General features: G+C 43.3%; 1 non-coding gene across 1 annotated transcript; it reads right to left on the bottom strand.

The window, feature by feature from the left end:
- Positions 1-10,372: 10,372 nt before the first annotated feature.
- Positions 10,373-10,444, bottom strand: TRNAG-UCC (transfer RNA glycine (anticodon UCC)). Its single transcript has one exon. It is a non-coding gene; the product is annotated as a tRNA-Gly (tRNA).
- Positions 10,445-14,374: the final 3,930 nt, after the last annotated feature.

Below are 14,374 nucleotides of genomic sequence, written 5' to 3'. Positions count from 1 at the left end.
TTTAACCCTGGAGCCCATCCCTTCACAGGACCAGTTGATGGCGAAGCGTGATGCCAGGGAAGGCACCTCTGGTGAGTACACATTTCCAATCAAACTGTAGGAGCTACATGCTATTTTTTTATGTTTAATCTGAACAAAAAAGTAGATGTCATGGGTATCGGTGGCTACTCCAGCTACGCAGAGGGTGCTCTCCGAAAAGACTGTTTATGTGCATGGGGATGGCTTGGGAATCCTCCATGGAGATCTCTAGGAAGCTTTCATGGAGGTACTCTGCAATCCTTTGCAGAAGGTTTCTGGGAAAGTCTGCCTTATTTCATCCACCATGGTAGGACACTTTCCCGCACCACTCCAGTAGTAAAGGCTGGCATCATTTCAGCACACAGCATTGCAGCATAAGGACCAGGTCTGTACCCAGACACTTGCAGCATCTGCTCTCTTGCTGCCTCTGTTACCCTCAGGAGAGAGAGATCGCATAGGGTCACCTAGGGGAAATGGGGGAAGTTTTCAATGCTAGCCCTTAAACTACAAACAATTCAACAAATAATCTACCCCCCCCCCCCCCGTTTGGTGAAATCTGGTTCACACAACCATGCTTTCCCAAATGTGCCGTGGTTGTGGTTGGAAGGGATCACCGTGTATTGCAAGCATCAGTGGGGGGGGGGGAAGGAAAGGGTGGGGGGGTGACTGTTTCCTGTTTGTCTCCCTTCCCCCCAACCCAGTGCTGCTTTTGTAAAAAAACAAACTATTTGGGGGTTTTTATGCTGGTGCCTGTCCTCAAGCACCATCCAGGTTGCTAGGGGAAAGGGGACTTTTCTTGAGTTCCATTCCAAGGATGTCTTCACAAAAGCAGCAGCACAAGACCTCTCGCCCATGCCTCGTGGCCTTACTCACCATGGCTGGAGCAGCAAACCAACTCTTGCAATAGCCAGCGGTTGTCATTTACATGTGGCTTGCAGTGAAGTGTATTGAGGGGTGGTTTTTATTTAAAAAAAAAAAAAAATTAACCTTGCACCAGAAACAATGTATGCACTGTCAATGCTACCCTTGTGCTTTGCATTCCTTGCAGCTGAAACCTTGTCCGTCGGCACATCCTCCACACCGGGACCAAGTCTTTCCCAGATTAGAAGGCGGAAAAAGAAGACTCGGGAGGACATGTTCAGTGAGTTAATGCGCGCCTCAGAGAGTGACAAGGCGGAGCTCAGAGCATGGAGGATTACACTGTACAAGAATGTGGACACGAGAGTATGCAGGGAACAAGAACATGCCATGTAGGAAGAGATGCTGCGGATTATGAAGGAGCAATCAGACATGTTGAAGTTCAGGAAAGGCAGCTGTGTGCTAGAGTCTTTTTGCAGCCTATGCTGAACCTGCTGCCATCAATGCCCAATTCTACAGCCTCCTCCCCCAAACGTCTTATGAGGCCAGGGGGGAGTTTGGTCTCCCTTGCACTCAGCACCAGGGGAGGATACAAGGACCAGAAGGCGCCAGTTCCCACACCTTTGATTGTTATTGCAGTGCATCTGTAAGCAAGCTTTCCTTGTTTCTCCCCCCACAGTGTTAAACTGGGGCAAAAGGGCTGATATCTTACTTTTCTCTGCTGTCTCTGTGTTTGTGTGCATAATAAAACTTAACAGATTGAGGAGAAAAAGCTCTTTATTCATTCAACACAGAGTGGTTGGTGGGGGTGGAGTTTACAGGGGATAAAATGCAATAGAGGGGACAGTTTGGTAAGGAACAACACAGATAAGTGTCACCTTACTCTGGCTCATTGTTGAAACTGGTTTTCAAAGCTTCATGGAGATGCAGAGGTCCTCGATGTGCTCTTCTTATTGCCCTGGTGTCTGGCTGCTCAAAATTGAAGCAATCTACCTCAACCACCCCACCCAGGCGGAAACTTTTCTCCCTTTGTTTCACAGATATTATGGAGCACACAGCAGGCAGCAATAACAATAGGGATATTGCTTTCACTGAGGTCCAACCTAGTAAGCAAACAGTGCCAGCAACCTTTTAAATGTCCAAATGCACATTCCACTACCATTCTGCACTTGCTCAGCCTATGGTTGAACCAGTCCTTATTGCTGTCCAGGCTGCCTGTGTATGGCTTCATGAGCCATGGGAGCAAAGGGTAGGCTGGGTCTCCCAGGATCATGATTGGCATTTCAATATCACCAATAGTTATTTTGCAGTCTGGAAAGAAAGTCCTTGCTTGCAGCTTTCTGACAGATCTATTTTCCTAAAGGTGTGCGCGTCATGCACCTTTCCTGACCATCCCACATTGATGTCAGTGAAATGGCTCCTATGATCCACCAGTGTTTGCAACACCATTTAGAAGTACCTCTTTCAGTTTATGTACACTTTTGCAAGGTGGTCTGGTGCCAAGATAGGGATATGCGTTCCGTCTATCGCCCCACCACAGTTAGGAAACCCCATCCCAGCAAAATCATCCACTATGTCCTGCACATTGCCCAGAGTCACTATCCTTCTTAGCAGAAGTCTGTTGATGGCCCTGCAAACTTGGATCACAACAGATCCCATGGTAGATGAACCCACTCCAAATTGATGCCCCACTGACCGGTAGCAGTCTGGTGTTGCAAGCTTCCACAGAGCTATTGCCACTCACTTCTCCACTGTCAGAGCAGCTCTCATTTTAGTATTGCTGTGCTTCAGGGCTGGGGAAAGCTCTTCGCACAGTTCCTGGAAAATGGCCTTATGCCATCGAAAGTTCTGCAGCCACTGCTCGTCATCCCATAGCTGCATAACAATGCAGTCCCACCAATCAGTGCTTGTTTCCTGGGCCCAGAAACTGCACTCAACTATGTCAAGGTGATGCGTTACTGTCACCAGCAACTGTGAATTTCTCCACTCTGTCTTCCAGCAGGGCTGCTTGTGTGGCATCACATTGTTCTGTGTGGCGGTTCCTGTATCGGCTGTGTAAATACTGCAAGATAAGGTGCAAGGTGTTTGTAATGCTCACAACAACAGTGTACAGCTGGGTGGGTAATGCTTATGGTGCTATGGTGTCCACACAGGTAACCCAGGCTTATGGAAAAGGCTTGGTTTGTTTGCTGTTGATTTTAGGGAGGTAAGGGCATCATGGGACGCCATAATCACCCCGCCAATGTTTTGGTCACATAAGGCATTGTAAGCCCAACCCAAAATTCCACTCAGCTACGTGCACTCTGGGATAATTACCTACAACGCTGTGCTCCGTGCGTCAATGTAAACCCTGCTAGTGAGGATGCACTCCGACAACACAATGAGCGTAATGTGGACATGCAAAATCAACTTGCTTAAATCAAGGCTCAATGGTGACTTACATGAAGTCAACTTAACTTTGTATTGTAGACATGGCCTGAGACAGCTACCTCAGAACCAGCTTATATGAGATTGCCACCTCCTGAGCAGTCCTTCTACCTATTCCTAGTTCCCCTCTTTCTCAGTTGTGGAATGGTAGTGCTATAGCGACCTGTTCACATGGTGCCAGCAGAAGAGAGAGAGAAGGGAACAAGCTGCCATCTGGCACTTCTCAACAATTTACATGAAAAATGCACACACCTGTGGCTAGGAGATTAGAATCTTTCCCTAAATCATATAATGGGATGTGGAGTGGTCTGATCCTACAAGAAGGGGGCAGGAAATGTTTCTAAAAGGACAGTTTCAGTGGATCCTTGTGCAATTGCTTCTGCAGGGACATTTGAGGGTTCTGCACATAATCACCTGTCTCATTGTTGGCGAGGGGCTGCTGCCTGCCCCTCACCACTGGGAGAATCCTTAGCCTGATAGATCTCTCCTGTTTTTTCAGGCTATCATAGATTCATAGATTCATAGATTCTAGGACTGGAAGGGACCTCGAGAGGTCATCGAGTCCAGTCCCCTGCCCGCATGGCAGGACCAAATACTGTCTAGACCATCCCTGATAGACATTTATCTAACCTACTCTTAAATATCTCCAGAGATGGAGATTCCACAACCTCCCTAGGCAATTTATTCCAGTGTTTAACCACCCTGACAGTTAGGAACTTTTTCCTAATGTCCAACCTAGACCTCCCTTGCTGCAGTTTAAGCCCATTGCTTCTTGTTCTATCCTCAGAGGCTAAGGTGAACAAGTTTTCTCCCTCCTCCTTATGACACCCTTTTAGATACCTGAAAACTGCTATCATGTCCCCTCTCAGTCTTCTCTTTTCCAAACTAAACAAACCCAATTCTTTCAGCCTTCCTTCATAGGTCATGTTCTCAAGACCTTTAATCATTCTTGTTGCTCTTCTCTGGACCCTTTCCAATTTCTCCACATCTTTCTTGAAATGCGGTGCCCAGAACTGGACACAATACTCCAGCTGAGGCCTAACCAGAGCAGAGTAGAGCGGAAGAATGACTTCTCATGTCTTGCTCACAACACACCTGTTAATACATCCCAGAATCATGTTTGCTTTTTTTGCAACAGCATCACACTGTTGACTCATATTTAGCTTGTGGTCCACTATAACCCCTAGATCCCTTTCTGCCGTACTCCTTCCTAGACAGTCTCTTCCCATTCTGTATGTGTGAAACTGATTTTTTCTTCCTAAGTGGAGCACTTTGCATTTGTCTTTGTTAAACTTCATCCTGTTTAACTCAGACCATTTCTCCAATTTGTCCAGATCATTTTGAATTATGACCCTGTCCTCCAAAGCAGTTGCAATCCCTCCCAGTTTGGTATCATCCGCAAACTTAATAAGCGTACTTTCTATGCCAATATCTAAGTCGTTAATGAAGATATTGAACAGAGCCGGTCCCAAAACAGACCCCTGCGGAACCCCACTCATTATGCCTTTCCAGCAGGATTGGGAACCATTAATAACAACTCTCTGAGTACGGTTATCCAGCCAGTTATGCACCCACCTTATAGTAGCCCCATCTAAATTGTATTTGCCTAGTTTGTCGATAAGAATATCATGCGAGACCGTATCAAATGCCTTACTAAAGTCTAGGTATACCACATCCACAGCTTCTCCCTTATCCACAAGACTCGTTATCCTATCGAAGAAAGCTATCAGATTGGTTTGACACGATTTGTTCTTTACAAATCCATGCTGGCTCTTCCCTATCACCTTACCACCTTCCAAGTGTTTGCAGATGATTTCCTTAATTACTTGCTCCATTATCTTCCCTGGCACAGAAGTTAAACTAACTGGTCTGTAGTTTCCTGGGTTGTTTTTATTTCCCTTTTTATAGATGGGCACTATATTTGCCCTTTTCCAGTCTTCTGGAATCTCTCCGTCTCCCATGATTTTCCAAAGATAATAGCTAGAGGCTCAGATACCTCCTCTATTAGCTCCTTGAGTATTCTAGGATGCATTTCATCAGGCCCTGGTGACTTGCAGGCATCTAACTTTTCTAAGTGATTTTTAACTTGTTCTTTTTTTATTTTATCTGCTAAACCTACCCCATTCCCATTAGCATTCACTATGTTAGGCATTCCTTCAGACTTCTCGGTGAAGACCGAAACAAAGAAGTCATTAAGCATCTCTGCCATTTCCAAGTTTCCTGTTACTGTTTCTCCCTCTTCACTAAGCAGTGGGCCTACCCTGTCTTTGGTCTTCCTCTTGCTTCTAATGTATTGATAAAAAGTCTTCTTGTTCCCCTTTATTCCCGTAGCTAGTTTGAGCTCATTTTGTGCCTTTGCCTTTCTAATCTTGCCCCTGCATTCCTGTGTTGTTTGCCTATATTCATCCTTTGTAATCTGTCCTAGTTTCCATTTTTTATATGACTCCTTTTTATTTTTTAGATCATGCAAGATCTCGTGGTTAAGCCAAGGTGGTCTTTTGCCACATTTTCTATCTTTCCTAACCAGCGGAATAGCTTGCTTTTGGGCCCTTAATAGTGTCCCTTTGAAAAACTGCCAACTCTCCTCAGTTGTTTTTCCCTTCAGTCTTGATTCCCATGGGACCTTACCTATCAGCTCTCTGAGCTTACCAAAATCCGCCTTCCTGAAATCCATTGTCTCTATTTTGCTGTTCTCCCTTCTACCCTTCCTTAGAATTGCAAACTCTATGATTTCATGATCACTTTCACCCAAGCTGCCTTCTACTTTCAAATTCTCAACGAGTTCCTCCCTATTTGTTAAAATCAAGTCTAGAACAGCTTCCCCCCTAGTAGCTTTTTCAACCTTCTGAAATAAAAAGTTGTCTGCAATGCAGTCCAAGAATTTGTTGGATAGTCTGTGCCCCGCTGTGTTATTTTCCCAACATATATCCGGATAGTTGAAGTCCCCCATCACCACCAAATCAACCAGGAGATTGCTGTTCAGGTACACTGTCCCTTTAAGGACCTTTAAGAACCTTCCCCATCTGATTGTCTGTCAGTTAACTGAGTAGAACCTGCCTCCAGGATGTGTGTGAGACACTAAGGATGCTCCCCATGAGCAGTTCCCAAGGGACATGTCTCTGGGAAATGGGAGGGCATGAGGAACCACCTAAAATCACCCCTGAAAGGGAACCTGTGACCCTAAGGGCTCCCCAATGCCAGCTGGCACACTGTTGTCATAACATGTTACTGTCCATCTTTTGGGTAACTATAATTGGAAAACTAATAACTCGCTGATCTTTAATATTCTTGCATGATGTAAGTAGAGTAAACCCACAAAGGAATTTATAGATATGCTGGAAATATATGACTAAAATGTGTTTAAACCAAGCTTGTTGGGGGGAGTTGATAAACCAGGTTTTCTCCAGACAAAGGAAAGAGGCCAACACCTCAAACCAGGTGTGGCCAGATTCAATGGGCTATTAATTTGTATGGGAGGTTGCAGGAAGAGATCATTTGCATTGTAAAAATCACCAGCGGGGAAGAAACCAGCCTGAAATCTACGTGAGACAGCATGGCCTCTACACCCAGCAGCAAAAAGGAACTTTATCTGGGGATACCCTTCAGAATACATTTCAAAGGTTTATTGGACTATTTAAAAAGGGGGCAAGTACCTCTAAATTATCCTTCACCCAAGGAGACAAAGGAACAGAGCACCTTGAGCTCTGTGAAGGGTCCTGGCCAGAGAGAGTGGTCAGCCATGCTGGAAAAGAGACTTAGAAACATTTCTTTGGACAAGAGACTCTAGTTTGTTAAATCAGGTTTAGTCATAGAAGCGTATTTTCACTTTTGTTTGCCTGTAGCCCTTTCTATCTCTATTCCTTATAATTGATAGCACTTAATTGGTAGTCTTTTTGTTTAATAAACTTGTTTTACTGTAAACCAGTTTAGTGCTTTAATTAAAACAGAGTGTTTGCTAATCCCAGTTAAGGTAGTAAGATGTCTTTTTAAGGGAACAGTGAATTTAATAACCTCTGTTGGCAGACCATGATAGGGGTTGTGCATTGCAGAGAGACAGCTCTAAGGCCTGGTCTACACTACGACTTTAATTCGGATTTAGCTGCTTTAATTCGAATTAACGCTTGACCCGTCCACACAACGAAGCCATTTAATTCGAATTAAAGAGCCCTTTAATTCGATTTCTGTACTCCTCCTCGACGAGAGGAGTAGCGTCAAAATCGGTATTGTTAATCCGAATTAAGGTTAGTGTGGCCGCAATTCGAAGTTATTGGCAATTCAATGTTATTGGCTACCCACAATGCAACGCTCTGGAAATCGATGCTACTACGGTAGCTTGGACGCACACCACCGAATTAATGGTGCCTAGTGTGGCCGAATACATTCGAATTTATAAAATCGGTTTCCTAAATTCGAATTATATAAATTCGGATTAATCCTGTAGTGTAGACATACCCTAAGGAACGCAGGAGCTGGAATTCACTGATTGTTACCTGCTAGGCAAGGTTTAGTCTGGCAGAGCCCTGAAGAGTTTGCTGGCAAGGCACACAAGCTGGTGTGTCAGGGAGTTGTCATCTAGTTTAGCAACAGCAAAAGCTTTCACTTGATAAGGCAGAGGGGGTAACACAGTGACTCTGGTTCTAGGAATCCCAGCAGGTTGTCACATAAATTTATCCTTAAAATATGCTGCCAGATGGGGGAAGCTTGCAGAGCTGTCATGGGTTAACTGCCACAGAGATAATTGTGAGATGATTACAGCCTTTTGCTAAGAAATTCCACACTACTCTTCTGGTACTGTGTGTGGATTGGTAATCTAATTATAGCTCAGTTCTGCCCCTCTGAGAATCCGTGAATGTAGCTTTGGCTGATTATCAGGACAGCACAAGTATACCAGACTCTGCTTTTTGATTTGCACAGATCTAGCTGTGAGAGAAATTGTCAGAAATGTCTTTATGCTGAATACATTGAGAACCAAACTTACAGATGTATTGTGATAGCTTTACACTGGCTGTGCTTGCATAAAGGGGCCAGATACAGCCACCATAACAGCCTCTCGGGGAGTCCCCCATGACATAGAATATCAGGGTTGGAAGGGACCTCAGGAGGTCATCTAGTCCAACCCTCTGCTCAAAGCAGGACCAATTCCCAGACAGATTTTTGCCCCAGATCCCTAAATGGGCCCCTCAAGGATTGAATTTACAACCCTGGGTTTAGCAGGCCAATGTTCAAACCACTGAGCAATCCCTCCCCCCAAAAACCACAACTCTGTTGGGACTCGAACCTAGAACTTTTGAATCCCTTCATCCTCTAGAAGGCCAATGTACTATCCATTGTGCCACAGAGCCATAGCTGAAGTGCCTAACATGCATGAAGACATTATAGATAGCTTTGCACCGCCCACAACAGACTCCTGCAGAGGAGGGAGGGAGGGAAAGGGGGAATGTTGGGACATGTCAGGGAGGGAGTTCCTATGACCCAAATATTCCTAGCTGCCAGAGCAGCCTATAAGAGTAGTTGCAGCTGGGGCACGTGTTACGGCAGCCCAGAGGCTGTGGTAACATATACCTGGGACCACAGCAAGCTCCCAGATAGGGATGGGGCAGAGCTACCATTTTGTCTCAGCTTCAGTTCCTGCACCAAGTTAATTGAGGTGCAGGGATGAATTACCATGACCAGGGCCACATATGGTGCCTATTCTTGCACATTTTTTTCCCCGCAGCGTGAATAATTATTGGCGTCTATGCACTGACCATGATCCCTTATTCATTTTGTCACGTGAAATAACTGATGATCAGCATGGGAACTGGGGAGGAATGGCATTATTTAAAGTTCACTCATGTTTACTCACATACCTGTTGCCTAGATTATCGTCTTTTGGAATAAATACAAATTATATTGATTTTAGCCTTTCACCTTCTCGTGTGAACAAACAAAGAAACAAGTGTCTGCAGCAACTTGGGCAACATAAGAACATGAAAATACATCCCACACCACTTAATTAAATCATCATCCCTGCACCTCAAGCATTGCAGCTGTGTCTGAGCTATTGATGGCCAAAGGGAAATTTTGAATAATTGAGGGTCATTGTCAGGATTTTGGAACAGAGATGAGCCACGATCCAATGTGGTTTACATCTATGTCACAGAGAGATGAAAACTTGGAATTTGATTATGCAAGAGTCTGAACAGCCTCAGTTCCCATCGACTTCCTTTAGCTGAGGATACTTAGCCCGTTTCAGGAGATGCTCAGCACTTCTCAGGATTCAAGCCCTTTGTTATGAATGTCACTGATTACGTGTACAAATCCATTTTGGAGACGTGAAGAACTAACAATTTGTCAAACAATTACATCAAGCCAGCTCCCTATTGGTGCCAAATCTGTCCACGGTTTCATGTGTAGAACCTCTCAGAGCGCTGCCCTCTAGGGTAACGGGAAGCTTGAAGGGGCTAGGTGCCAGTTTGAGCCATGTCTTCTGGCAGGGTGTCCGTTAGCATTCTAGGCAAATGTTTGAGGTTCACAGTTCTGAGGCAGATCCTACATGTGCTATTGTGAGTTGGATCAGTGACTTTTAACTGAGCTTATCAATTTCTGTTTCCTATGTGGAAAGTAGTTGAGTCATATTTAGTTTGAGCTCTGCTTGAAGCAGAACCTTGCTTTCACTATTTATAGGCACTCTTGAAATCACGTGCACTATAATAAGCTCCTTATAGGGTCTGTATTTCACATTTGATGAGTATTTTTGCAATTTCATGATCATTTTTTGAAGTGTGGGCCATACTGTGCACAATAGTCTCCAACAGTCTGTTTGCGCTTTGACATATTTTCTGTTCATATTATAATAATATATGGAGATATACCTATCTCATAGAACTGGAAGGGACCCTGAAAGATCATCTAGTCCAGCCCCCTGCCTTCACTAGCAGGACCAAGTACTGATTTTTGCCCCAGATCCCTAGGTGGCCCCCCTCAAAGATTGAACTCACAACCCTGGGTTTAGCAGGCCAGTGCTCAAACCACTGAGTTATCCCTCCCCCCATTAAACCAATTCCCATCAGAGAAAACATCACATCATTGCACTGGCTGGGGATTGAACCCAGATCAACTGCTTGGAAGGCAGCTATGCTCACCACTATACCACCAATGCTTCTGGCTTTATGTAACCACTCACAACCAAAACTATTCCCACCTTTTTTTTTTTTCCAGTCTGTGTGTAGTTCTATTATGTTTTAGTCAGTGCTTTGGAAGCATAAATAACTGGGTGATCCCAATCCATTTGAGTTTGCATTGACTGAGATCTTATTCTCTTTGTTAATCTCATAATATTACAGTAGGGTGCTTTGATGGCTACTTTAATTCTTCAAAATGTTTCTTTTGCCACTCTTCCCAGTTCCATTTTGTCCTGTTCTCAAGCAGTATTCTGAGTGGAATTGTGGCAAATTAGGGATGAATTTTTAAAATATATTCACATACCTATGAATCTCTGTAAAGCCTCCTTTTTTGGAATCTATTTGTACAGTTGCCTCCATGTTTCTTTGATATGGTCAAACTCCTTTATTACTGAATATGTGTCCTAGATATCTGATCTTATTCAGCCTGCTTAAGCATTTGTTCTTGTTCAATTTCAGGTTGTTTTCTTTGGCATTCTGCAGAACATTACTCAGTCTCTCATTGTGGTGTTGTCATTTCCATTGTAATTAAACAGATTATCAATATTACTTCTACCTCATCCAGATCCTCAAAGATCTGGGACATAATGCTTTGGTTCACTTCAGATTCTGAGTCAGTCCTGAAGAGGAATGGCTTCATATATCTACCGAAGGAGGAGTTGGAGTTTCAAAGATTTGACTGTCTGTATGGAGGCAGACCTGCCAAACCCTTGGCTTTCATCTAAATTGAAAATACTTTTGCATTTTGAAGTCTAGACATGACCAACTCAAATGTTCTCAGAGGTAACACAAGTTTAAATGCAGAAATTACTGTCAGACCGCCAAATACTTAAGCAGGGCCAGTCTCAGAGCTCTGTTAGAGCTTTTGGTGACTCAGTTGAGATGACATTTTAGTGCCTCTTACATGGTTCAGAGTAGGAATGTGTGTATCTGTGAGAGTGTGATCTAGTGATTAAAGTCTGAACTCCTGGGTTCTAGGTCCAGCTCTGCATTTGACATGCTGTATTGCCTTTGATATGATACTTAATTCTTCTGTGCCTCAGTTTCCTCATCTGTAAAATGAAGATATTAATACTTTCCTATGTCACATGGTGTGAATTGCAATGCTGTTGTAGCTCTGGGGAGCTCAAAAACTTGTCTCTTTCCCCAACAGAAGTTGGTCCAATAAAAGCTATTTACCTCTCCCACCTTGTCTCTCTCATATTGTTGTGAAGGCTAATTGTTTGCAAAGCACTTTGAGATCCTGGAATGAAACTTGCTATGCAGAAGTATAATTATTATTATTATTGACTTGGTGCCCACTATTTTGTTTTATGTGTCTGTCTGTGTCTGTTCCTTAGGCCAAACCTAACTGAAAGTTGAAGTTAAAGAATACATGGCTCAGCTGCAGTCCACCAAGTGACCCTATCAGTGTACATAATTTCATCAAATCATGTGGAGTGAAGCAGTTCTGCTGGGTCAGCTTTTATCTACTCCATTACTCAGTTCCTTCACCTTTTTGCAAAAATGGCAATGTGGTGTCATCCTTTTTAATCTGTTCCTGTGGTGACTGTGATGCCTGTACCAGGGAGTGGTTTGCTTATAAAGCAAAGGAAGGAAAAGGACTGATGGCATGAGAAGAAATTTGTTTTTAACAACTTGGGAAAATAATTTGAAAAAATACATAATATTTCTTTTAAATTGGGCTTATGAAGGTGTTGAAAGACAGTCCAGCCTCTCGTTATACAATCTTTGCACATAATTAAGTGTAAATGATGAGGACAAGATTTCAACAATAATGTTAAAGGAGAATGCAGACCAGGGAAATCCTCACCTTCTCCAGCCTTTTAAATACAGTATTCTCCTTCTTCACTTTCATCAGTGTGCTCTGTGAATGGTTTGCATATATTAAACAAGTGCAGGGTTAAGGATAGTGGTGCAGTGCGGCGAGTGTAGGGAGGTCATTTGATTCAGTGCGGGAATAGGGGAACGGTAGGATAAATTCTGCTTTCCGTTGCATCAGTATAAATCTGGACTAACGCTACTGAAGTCATTGGAGTTACTTCAAATTTATATTGGCGTAAATGTCAGCAAAATTTGGCCCAGCACATCTCATTTTCGGAGTGAACAGAGTTGGCACTGTGTACTCGCTTTAATAAAGGACATATTGCTGGTTCTTGCCAAGCATGTCTTTGGAACTCTCTCTGTGTAACAAATCCAAGTTTAAAATGTTATTACCTTTCTTTGCTGAGCGAAGCTTTTTTACCCTGCACTAGTGTAACCTGTTCTGATGAAGGGCGGAGATGCCAGAATGCTAGCAGACTCATGCCACCTTCATACGAGTCATAAGTGTGTGATTGATTACCTGAAAAGTTCTGCACTAGTTGTACTGTATGGAGAGTTTTTCTTGCTGGCTGAAAGCCTGTTAGAGGTCAGAGAGTCCTATAAACTGTTCAGAACTTTGTGGGGGAGGGGGAGGAGGGGTAAGTGTCACTACTTTTGGAAAGAGCTTGCTAAGCACATTCTGAAAGGATGGAAAGCTTTATTCCTGATTGAATTTTGTTTTCTTTGCCAGTTCAACCTGTTCTGAATATGATTTATTGATTGTGTGTAATACATGCACGATGAATGCATGATCTAATTACAGAAACAATATTAATTTAAGTGGTCTGTCCCTTTTACAGACTTTCATTTAAGAGGGTTCCACGTTTTATTAAACTAGCTGCTAGCACAGTACTGTGTGTGCATTCTTCTTTTCCAACTATTCCTTTCACTGGATCATTTTTAATGTACATTTTTTTGCATTGGAAGTTTATTCTTTTAACTAAATTATCCTTCTGTGACTTTTTGGTGCCCAGAAAATGTGTGTTAGGTCATAAGGGTTTGTTCTTTAAATAGACTGTGTCTACACTGGCAACATTTGAGCCTATAATTCTCAGTTGGTGGAAATGTATCAGTGATGGATTATGCATCCAAATTTTCTTAGTATGGCCAAGTCCATAGAGAACAATGTGGTCTGAGTGAGCCTGGGTGCCAGAAACTCTTGGGTTCTAATCTTGACTCTGTCACTAACTTGCTGCGTGGTTGTGGGCAACTCATTTAACCTGGGTTTCCTTATGTGTAAAATGAAGGTGATAATGCCTATCTCATAGGGGAATTCTTTAGATTGATTATGTAGGGCCAGATTCTGCCATCCTTATTTGTGCCTTAAAAGGGCTAAAGCAGAGCTCTAAATCTGGGTCTTAGTCTAGAAATGAAAATTTGTTTTGTTCGTGTCCTCAATGCAGATTAATATTGGAGTGTTTTTAGAAGGTAGGGTGATAAATTTAGGAGTTATTCACAACAGAAATTTGTATCTCTGATAGCTTTGTTCTGTCTCTGTGAAATTAATTAACTCTGCAGACAATACCTGAAGAGTATGCAAGCTTCTAAAGCCAAAACCTTGTCTACACTAATATTCTTCTTCAAACTTCCCATTGTCACACTCTCATCTTGAGAGTAGCAACGGGAACACTAAGCTGGCTGCCAGCATTTTAACCACTGTGCCATCTAACCCAGCTCAGAACCCTGGGCCAGGAGCAATGACATCCTTCTGCAACTGGTTTCTCGTCCCCCCTGTCATCCCCTCTGGCCACAGGGTGGATGACACAGTCAGAAGATGGGTCCAAGTACCATGTGAATCCCAGAAGGTCTGTCAGACCAAAAGATATGGCTCAGGGACTTAATCTCTGGAGACACAATTTCAGCTACCATCTCTGTTTCAGTTGATCTTTGATTAGATGGTCAAATCTTTGGGGGCAGGAACTGTCTTTTACTCGGTGTTTGTACAGCATCTAGCACAATCCTGACTGGGGCCTTCAGGTGCTCCTGTATAACAAATAATAAATGATAATTTGCTGATGACTCTGCCTCATCTTATTTGTCTTCCT

This window comes from Emys orbicularis, chromosome 8 (genome assembly GCF_028017835.1).
Source record: "Emys orbicularis isolate rEmyOrb1 chromosome 8, rEmyOrb1.hap1, whole genome shotgun sequence".
Lineage (NCBI taxonomy): Eukaryota > Metazoa > Chordata > Testudines > Emydidae > Emys > Emys orbicularis.
The sequence above is the reverse complement of the archived record's forward strand: the minus strand, read 5'-3'. Positions and strand labels throughout refer to the sequence as shown.